The 8,138-nt window shown below is 51.0% G+C and overlaps 1 non-coding gene across 1 annotated transcript; it reads left to right on the top strand.

The window, feature by feature from the left end:
* Positions 1 to 6,148: 6,148 nt before the first annotated feature.
* On the top strand, positions 6,149 to 6,366 carry LOC132252243 (small nucleolar RNA U3). Its single transcript, XR_009464139.1, has one exon. It is a non-coding gene; the product is annotated as a small nucleolar RNA U3 (small nucleolar RNA).
* Positions 6,367 to 8,138: the final 1,772 nt, after the last annotated feature.

An 8,138-nucleotide genomic window follows, 5' to 3' on the forward strand; every position in this document is an offset into this window, starting at 1 on the left:
TTAAGATGTTGGCGTCGGCCAGTCCATTAAGGATGGCCTCCTTAATAAACTTTTCTAAGATCTTCCCCGGGATAGAAGTCAGGCTGATGGGCCTATAGTTAGCCGGATCCACTTTCCTCCCTTTCTTGAAGATAGGCACCACATTGGCCTTCTTCCAGTCTTCGGGCACTACACCAGAGCGCCAAGAGTTTTCAAAGATCCGCGCTAGAGGCTGGGCTATGATGCTCGCCAGCTCCTTGAGTACCCTGGGGTGAAGATTGTCAGGGCCGGCTGACTTGAAGGTATCCAGCCTCTCAAGCTGTTCCTTTACGAGGTCAGCAGTGATGGAGGGCAAGGGATCTCCTTCACCCGGACCTCCCTATCCCATAGCGGGCACGGGCATCCCATGGAACTGATGAAAGACCGACGCAAAGTACCCATTTAATAGGTTGGCTTTTTCCTGAGCGTCAGTTGTCAGCTGTCCCATCTGGTTCAGCAGGGGTCCAATGTTGCCCTTGCTTTTCCTCTGGCTCCTCACATATCTGAAAAAGGACTTTTTATTGTCCTTGATGCTCGAAGCTAGTTGGAGTTCAGTTGCAGCCTTGGCTTTCCTGGTATGCTCCCTGCAGGACCGGACCAGTGCAGAGTATTCCTCCTTGGAGGTGACTCCCATCCTCCATCCTTTGTAGGCCTTTCTTTTTAGCCTCAGGAGGTCTGCTAGGTCCCTGGAGAGCCAGGGGGGCTGCTGTGCCCTCTTGCTGCCTTTCCTCTGAGATGGAATAGACTTAGCTTGTGCATTGAGGATTGCTCCCTTGAGAAGCAACCACCCTTCCTGGACTCCCTTCTGTTTTGTGTCATGGTCCCTTAGGGCCTCACTGACAAGCCTCCTGAGCTTGTCAAAGTCAGCTTTCCTGAAGTCAAGGACTTCAGTGTTGCTGACTGACTTGCCAGCTTTACGGCAGATGGTGAAGGTGATCAGCTCATGGTCGATGTCACCCAGCTTCCCATTGATCACTAGGTCGCCAATTAGGTCATCCCCAGTAGCCAGTACCAGGTCGCGCTTTACCTCTCATTGGTCTGTAGACTTCTTGAGTCAGGTAGAGGTCATCCACGCACGAGAGGAATCTTTGTGACTGCTTGGATTTTGCTGAGCGATCCTCCCACGAGATGTCCGGGTAATTGAAATCACCCATGACAACCATGGTCCTGGAGCATGCGGCCTCAGCCAGTTCCCGGGTGAATTCCTGGTCAAGCTCTTGACTTTGGGTGGGAGGTCTATAATAGACTCCCACTGTTGTGTCCCCTGTGCCGTGTTCCCCACGGGTTTTAACCCAGAGGGTCTCCAGTCATCCACCCTGGTCGCCAACATCAGCTTGCAGGGACGCATAGCTTTCCTTAACATAGAGAGCTATACCTCTGCCCCTTTTATCTACACGATCCCTCCTGTACAGGGTATAGCCATCTATACCCGTGGTCCAGTCATGGGTGGAGTCCCACCAGGTCTCCATTATCCCTATGACATCATAATTATTTGTGTTAAGCAGGAGGACAAGTTCCTCCTCTTTATTCCCAAAGCTCCTGGCATTTGTGTACAAGCAGACAAGTGTCCCCTGGGGGGCTCTTGCCTTGCCCACAGATTGTACCAGGGCTGGGGCAGGGGTGGGCTCCCTTAAGTGCCTTGGCCTGCTGGCTTTGCAAGGGTTGCTCAGTGGGCCAGCAGTGGCGGTAGTCCCCCCGTCCCCCGGCGGCCTTAGTTTAAAGCTGGGTGGAGCAGGTCAGCCAGTCTGGCTGAGAAGAGCCTCCTCCCCAGGGGAGAGAGGTGGAGGCCATCTCTTCCCAGCAGCTCACTGCCTCTCTCGCCAAAGAGCGGGCTGTGGTCATGGAAGCCAAAGCCTTCCCGATGACACCAGCGCTGAAGTCTTTGGTTCACTACCTCAATCCTCCTCTCCCCCCTCAGCCCACAGCCCGAGATTGGGAGGATCAAAGAAAACACCACCTGTGCCCCCAGACCCTTTAGCCCCACTCCCAAATCCCTGTAGCACCTCATGACCTGGCTGGGAGCGCTCCGAGCTGTGTCATTGGTGCCCACATGGATGAGGAGCATGGGATAGTGGTCAGTGGACTGGAGGAGTTTAGGGATCTTCTCCGCAATGTCTCGGATGCGGGCCCCCTGGAAGCAGCAGACTTCCCAGGCTAAGGGGTCGGGGCGGCAGATTACCCCTCGGTCCCCCTCAGGAGGGAGTCTCCCACAACAAACACCTTACGTTTTGTCTTGGGGAGAGCAGGGGCGGTAGCTGCAGTTGGGCCCACGTTGCCTGTGGGGGCCGGCAACTCAGTAGGCTCTGCTGGGGCCGCAAGAGGTTCATACCTGTTGCTAAGCTCCGGCAGGGCAGGGGCCTTGGTGTGGCGGGCCTTGGGGCCCTTAACCACCTTGGTCCATCCCCGTGACTGGACAGAATGGGAGGTCCTGGAGTCCTCCCTTGTCCTGGAGGGAGACCGTGGTCTACCCTCCGCCTCCCGGGGGAGAAGGGCCTGGCAGTAGGAGTCAATCTCCTGCTCACAGTCCCTGATGGCGCACAGTCTCTGGACTGTGGCCTGGAGCTCCTCCAGCTGGTGTGCCAGAGACCTCAAAAGGGAGCAGACCCCACAAGGAGAGGTAGCTATGCTCCCAAGCCCCAGAGCCTGAAAAAGGGACAGGCAGCCCCCGCAGCCGAGAGCCAGGGGCTCCGTCTGCGTGGAGCCCGGAACCAGGGGCTCCGACTGGGTGGCCGTCTCTGAGGTGCCACAGCAGGGGGCCGCAGATCCCGAGGGGACCCATCTGCGTCATGCCGCTGGTAGAAGTTTATGACTGTTTGACCTTGTCATCCATTGGGGTGCTCTGGTGAACAGGTATTCCCCCAGATCCTGATGTACAGCCCTTATATACTTATAGTTGGCCACCAAGTCCCCCCTGAGCCTGCGCTTTTCCAGGCTCAAGAGTCCCATGACTCTCAGGCTCTCATCATAAGGTCTGTTTTCCTGCCCTCTGATCATGTATGTGGCTCTCCTCGAACTCTCTCAAGCTTCTCCACATCCTTTTTATATTGTGGAGCCCAGAATTGGATACAGTACTCCAGGTGCGGCCTCAACAAGGCTGAGTACAACAGGAGAATGACGTCCTGGGATTTGCTAGAGAAGCATCTATGGATGCAAGCCAGAGTCTTTGCTCACTTTGCCGGCTGCAGCATCACATTGGTGGCTCATGTTTATCTGGTCAATCATGTGGTCAATCATGACCCCCAAGTCTCTTTCGGCCATGGTGCCATCAAGCGTAGCACTGCCGAGCCTATAAGCATGCTGCAGGTTTTTCCTCCCAAGGTGGAGAACCTTGCATTTTTTGGTGTTAAACACTATTAGGTTCTCACCCGCCCATTTGCTGAGCCTGTCAAAGTCAGCCTGGATCACCATCCTGTCCTCGGATGTGGACGCTTTACCTCAAAGTTTAGTGTCATTGGTGAACTTGGCCTGTCCACTTCTGACACCAATATCCACATCATTAATGAAGATGTTGAAAAGAATAGACCCAAGGACGGAGCCTTGGGGGACCCCACTGGTCAAGGCGCACCATGATGATTGACTTTTGTCAACTACCACTCTCTGGGTCCAACCTCAGCCAATTACCCAGCCAGCAGACTGTGATGTACCCAAGGCCATAGATGACCTGCAGGGCAAAGATCATGGAGGGGTCTGTTTTGGTGTTATAAGCACGGGGGCATGGATCTGAGGGAGTATGGGTGTAGGTAATGGTTGTGGTAGCTGTGGAAAGGATGGGCGCTCCACATGGGTGAGTCTGGACCACTCCCACCAAGCCAACCAATGCTGTGCTGGTGAATCCCTAGAATTAGGCAATAGATGACTGCAAAGCATGCTGGGAGATGGGCTCTCACTGGCCACCTGTTGGCAGAGGAGAAGTAATGCAATGGAGTCACAATTGGCAGGAGGATGTGTGCACTTGGCTGTGCCACCCCTTGTTGTCTGGGTCAAACGGATAACCTGGGCCATGACTAATGCAATGTCCATTAGAGACCCCAGGGATTTCAAGTGGTTTGGGTATAAGCACAACTTGTGGTGGGAGGAGCAGCAGAGCTCCTTCACCTCCCAACTCTGGTTCAAGTGGCACCTGGAGTGCCAGGCAGGGAGAGGCTTCAGCAAGAGTGCATGTCTGAGCTCTGGGAGAGAAGGGGCAAGGGGGCTCCATAGGAAGGGTGGGGCTGTCAGTCATAGATTTGCCAGAGAATCTGGTCCCTGTTTGTCATCATCACTTATGTTGGAAGGCCACTGAATCCCACTGATCCTGGGAAATAAGAGGGTGTCATTGCTTGATAGGAGTGACTCATGCCAATTAGGAAGCTTGGTGTCTGGAAAAGCTGCATAAAGCATAATGTGAAGAACCATAATGTGAAGCATAATGTGGGAATCTGGTGAAAAGGCAACTTGATGGGCTTGTGGAGCTGATGTGAGATGGCTATAGGGAGGGTGGGTGGTTGGACAGTGAGTGGGTCGCTATGTGCTGGAAGCGTGCATTTCTAAGCTTGGCCATGGAGCAGCAGAGGGCTGGGTTAAAATGTAGCATGAAAAACAAATGTAGTTTATGTTAAAATAGAGTGTAATAATAGTAAAATATAACTATGTTAGTCTTGTAAGCAACTTGAAAACTAGGATGCAATTTAATAAAGATATATGTAAGGTACTCCACTTGGGAAGGAGGAACCCCCAGCACACCTATAGGTTGGGGAGTGTCCTTCTCAGCAGCTTGGAGGCAGAGAGGGATCTTGGAGTCATAATTGACTCCAAGATGAACATGAGCCGGCAGTATAACAAGGCCATCAACAAGGCCAATTGCACCTTGTTGTGCATTAGCAGGTGCATGACTAATAGATCCAAGGAGATGATGCTCCCCCTCTACGCGGCACTGGTCAGACCGCAGTTGGAGTACTGTGTCCAGTTTTGGGTGCCACACTTCAAGAGGGACACGGAGAATCTGGAAAGGGTCCAGAGGAGGGCCACTCGCATGATTAGTGGCCTTCGGGAAAGACCCTACGGGGGGAGGTTGAGAGAGCTGAATCTCTTCAGCCTTCACAAGAGACGGCTGAGGTGAGATCTTGTGGCTGCCTATAAATTTATTAGAGGTCAATGGGGAATAGGTGACGCGCTGTTTACTAGGGCACCCCAGGGAGTGACTAGGAATAACAGGTGTAAACTAGTTAAGAGTGGATTTAGGTTAGATATTAGAAAGAAATTTTTCACAGTAAGGGTGGCCAGGATCTGGAATGGGCTTCCAAGAGATGTGGTGCTTTCACCTAGCTTGGAGGTCTTCAAGAAGAGGCTAGAAAGTCACCTGGCTGGGGTAATCTGGGCAGGGGGTCGGACATGATGATCCATTGTGGTCCCTTCCGACTCTACAATCTATGAATCTATGAAACTGTGTTTTGTATCCTTCTGCTTGACATAAGTGAATAAACTCTGCATAGCCTTTATGTATAAGTGTGTGTAAAAAGGTGAATAGTGAGAGAATAGCATAAAGACAGGAAAAGAAGATTTAACTGTTTATGTAAGCAATGAGGTGCCAGATGTGGAAATTATCAGCCAGTAACTAATAAACGGCTGAACAATCCCTTTGAAGCTCGAGGCCACAAAGGAGATAACAGAGGAAGAAATACTGCCACGTAGGCAGCAAAAACACTCCAAGGCTAAGATAAGCTGAAGACAAAAGAAGAACAACTGCAAAAACAGAAGCTAGGTATAAAAACCCAAAGCACTGAAACAAAGAATGCCAATCCCTATAAAAGAACACTTTGAAAATGCTAAGTTGGGTGAGTTTCTTTCTCTACTGCCGTTTCATCAGAGCACAGATGCATCTGTTCACCCCGCTCCAGCTGTTATCTTCAAATCATCATCATCTACTCAATAAGCCTGGGTTAGCCACCCTGGGCTAGCGTATGTGCAAATGAAATAGTTGTTTTGTGTATGCCTGTGTGTAATGACATGTATGATAACTTGTGTGTATTTGTATAAATAGTGTGTTCAAACCTCTATGTCTAAATCATGTAATCAATAAACGCAGCACCTTACCTTATCCCCCTTTATAAAGTCTCGCTCATGATGTAAGCAATTAGCAATTTGTGTAACAAAGACTGCTTTCAAGAATCATTTCTATAGTTCTCTTGCTACAGAAGTATGTCTCAGACTGACTGGTCTGACTACCCACAGTGAAGAGTGCTATGCTCTGCACAGAAGGCCAACAAAGACAGCAGTACTGCTTTGGGGACACAGGTGCTCTCTGTTGTTGATGATTGCTTCTCTTTTCCTTTGGGAAAAGCTGCAAGAAGAGAGCACAGTCTGAGTGGTTAGTGTTTTTTTAAGGCAATAAAACCAGTTGCATTAAATTTCAATCCTTTTTGCAGAAGCACATCTTGGACTCTAAAGTCTCTACCCTGGCATACACTTCCAGCTTGGCTTTGGCTGATAAAGGTGGGAAGAGCAACCTGCCAAAAGGGGTCTTAGCTTACATAAGACATGCTATTGACTGGGTCAGATCCTTGGTTCATCTTGCCTAGTCTCCTGTGTCACGATGGCCAAGAGCGGATGCTGAGAGGGAGAGCGAACTGGGTCTGACCAGGATTTTTTCCCTTTTCTCTCTCAATTGCAGCCTCCAGCATTAAAGGTCTAGGAAGTTCTGATTCAGAGGCCGTGCCCCTCACTCCCATGCTCAATAGCTACCAATGCTCCCTTCCTCCCAGAATGGGTCCAATCCCTCAGTGAATCTAGCTAAACTGTCAGCTTCAACCACATCTGGTAGCAACGAGTTCCCCCATTTAATAACACACTGGGGGAAAGAAGAACCTCCTTGTGTTAGCTTTAAGCCGACTGCCTCCTAGTTTCATGTTGTGAGCTTTGGTTCTTGTCTGGTGAGACAGTCTAATAAATCCCTAGGGACTTTCTCTTCACCATTCAGTACTTTGGAAACCCTTTTCATGTCTCCACCTCCAGTGTCATAGTCTCGTAGTAGCTAGGGTCAGGAGGGACCTGAGCAGATCATCTAGCCTGACCCCTGCCACAGGCAGGAATGAATGCTGGGTTCACAAGACCCCAGACAGGTGATTGTCCAACCTCCTCTTGAATTTGCCCAAGGTAGGGGCAAGGACCACTTCCCTGGAAAGTTGGTTCCAGATTTTGGCCACCCTAACTGTAAAATATTGCCTTCTGATCTCCAACCTAAACCTATTCTCCATCAGCTCATTTCCATTGTTCCTCGTCACCCTGGGTGGTGCTGGGGAGAAAAGGGCTCTACCTATTTGCTGTTGATCCTCCCTGATGAGCTTGTAGGCAGCCACCAGGTCCCCCCTCAGCCTCCTCTTGCTGAGGCTGAACAAGTTCAGGTCCCGCAGTCTCTCCTTGTAGGGCCTGTCCAGCTGCCCTCTCACCAAGTGGGTGGCCCTCTGAACCCTCTCCAGGCTGGCCACATCCCTTTTGAAGTGCGGCGCCCAGTACTGGACGCAGTACTCCAACTGCGGTCTGACCAAAGTCACATAGAGGGGGAGTATTACCTCTCTGGAATGGCTTGAGATGCATCTTTGGATGCATGACAAGGTGTGGCTGGCCTTGCTGGCTGCGGTCTGGCATTGGTGGCTTATGTTCCTCTTGGAGTCAATAATGACTGCAAGATCCCTTTCCGCCTCTGTGCCTTCAAGAGGGGAACTCCCCAGCCTGTATGTATGTTGTGGATTCCTTCTCCCAAGGTGCAGCACCCTGCTTTTGTCTACGTTGAACCCCATCCTATTCTCATCTGCCCACTTTTGTAGTCTGTCTAAATCTAGTTGCAGCCTCTCTCTCCCTTCAAGTGTGTCCACCTCGCCCCACATCTTAGTGTCATCAGCAAATTTGGACAGCGTGCTTTCCACCCCCTCATCCAAGTCACTGATGAAGATGTTAAACAGTGCAGGCCCAAGGACCAAGCCCTGAGGTACCCCACTGCTCACATCTAGCCAGGTTGAGTACAACTCGTCCACCACTACTCTCTGGGTGTGCCCCATCAGCCAATTTTTCACCCATCCAACTGTGCAGGCATCAATGCTGCAGTGTTCTAAACTGTTCTAAACACAGTGTCAGTGTTCTAAACT

Source organism: Alligator mississippiensis, chromosome 8 (genome assembly GCF_030867095.1).
Source record: "Alligator mississippiensis isolate rAllMis1 chromosome 8, rAllMis1, whole genome shotgun sequence".
NCBI classification, from domain to species: Eukaryota; Metazoa; Chordata; order Crocodylia; family Alligatoridae; genus Alligator; species Alligator mississippiensis.